This window comes from Leopardus geoffroyi, chromosome B4, assembly GCF_018350155.1.
Source record: "Leopardus geoffroyi isolate Oge1 chromosome B4, O.geoffroyi_Oge1_pat1.0, whole genome shotgun sequence".
In the NCBI taxonomy this organism is placed as follows: domain Eukaryota; kingdom Metazoa; phylum Chordata; class Mammalia; order Carnivora; family Felidae; genus Leopardus; species Leopardus geoffroyi.
The window spans coordinates 54,110,399-54,111,937 of record NC_059341.1 but is presented as its reverse complement, the minus strand read 5'-3'; positions in this window follow the sequence as shown (position 1 = coordinate 54,111,937).

The following is a 1,539-nucleotide window of genomic DNA, read 5'->3' as shown; positions in this document are numbered from 1 at the left end:
TCTTAATCCATTTTGAGTTTGTTTTAGTATTTGGTGTAAGAAAGTGGTGCAGTTTCATTCTTCCTCATGTATCTGCCCAGTTTTCCTAACCATTTATTGAAAAGACTATCTTTTCTCTATTGTATTATAGTTGCTTCATTTCTCGTAAATTAACCGAATAGACGTGGATTTATTTCTGGGCTCTCTATTGTGTTCCATTGATCAGTGTGTCTGTTTTGGGGCCAGTACCATACTGTTTTGGTTACTGAAGTTTTAGAATATATCTTGAAATCTGAGGATTGGTAATAAACTCCAGTTTTGTTTCTTCTTTGTCTCCAAGATTGCCATTTGAAGTCTTCTGTGGCTCCATACAAATTTTAGGATTATTTGCCCTTGTTTTATGAAAAAATGCCATTAGAATTTTGATAGGGATTTCACTAAATCTGTAGATTGCTGTGAACATTATGAACATTTTAACAATGTCACTTCTTTTAGTCTGTGGGCGGAGAATATTCCCATTTATTTGTGTTTTTCTTCAATTTCTTTTAGCAGTGTCCTGTAGTTTACAGGTCTTTCACACTTTTTTTGGTTAGGTTTATTCCTAGGTATTTTATTCTTTTTGGTACAGTTGTAAGTGGAATTGTTTTTATAATTTTTCTTCTACTTCATTATTAGTGTATATAATTGCAACATATGCCTATATATTAATTTTGTATCCTGCAACTTTATTGTTATAATAGTTTTTCAGTAGAGTCTTTAGAGTTTTCTATATATAGTACAGAAATCTACAAATAGTGACAGTTCTACTTCTTCACCAATATGGATGGTTTTTATTTTTTTGTCTGATTGTTGCAGCTAGGACTCCCAACTGTGTTGAATAAGTGGTGAGAGTGAACATTCTTGTCTTTTCCTAATCTTAGAATAAAAGCTTTCAGTTTTTCATCATGTGTATGATGTTAGCTGTGGGTTTTTCATGTATGGCTTTTATTATGTTGAGGTATGTTCCCTCTAAACCTAATTTGTTGAGAATTTTTATCCTGAATGGAAATTGTATTTTATCAAATGCTTTTTCTCCATCTATTAAGTTGAGCATATGATTTTATTTTTCCTCTTGGTGATGTGATGTATCGTATTGATTGATTTGCAAATAATTGAACCACCCTTGCCTCTCTGGAGTAAATCCCACTAGATCTTGGTGAATGATTTTTTGTTTTTTAGTGTATTGTTAAATTTGGTGTGCTAATATTTTATTGTGGGTTTTTGCATCTATGTTTATCAGAGATATTGACCTGTGGTTCTCTTTGTAGTGCCTTTATCTGGTTTTGGTATCAGGATAATGCTGGCTTCATGGAATGAATTTGGAAGTTTTCCGTCCTTTTCTATTTTTTGAAATAGTTTGAGAAGAATAGGTATTAACTCTTCTTTAAATATTTGTAAGAAGTCATCTGTGAAGTCATCTGGTGCTAAACTTTTGTTTGCTGGGAGTTTTTTGATTACCTGATTCAATTTCATTGCTGGTTACCATTCTGTTCAAATTTTCTGTTTTTTCCTGATTCAGTT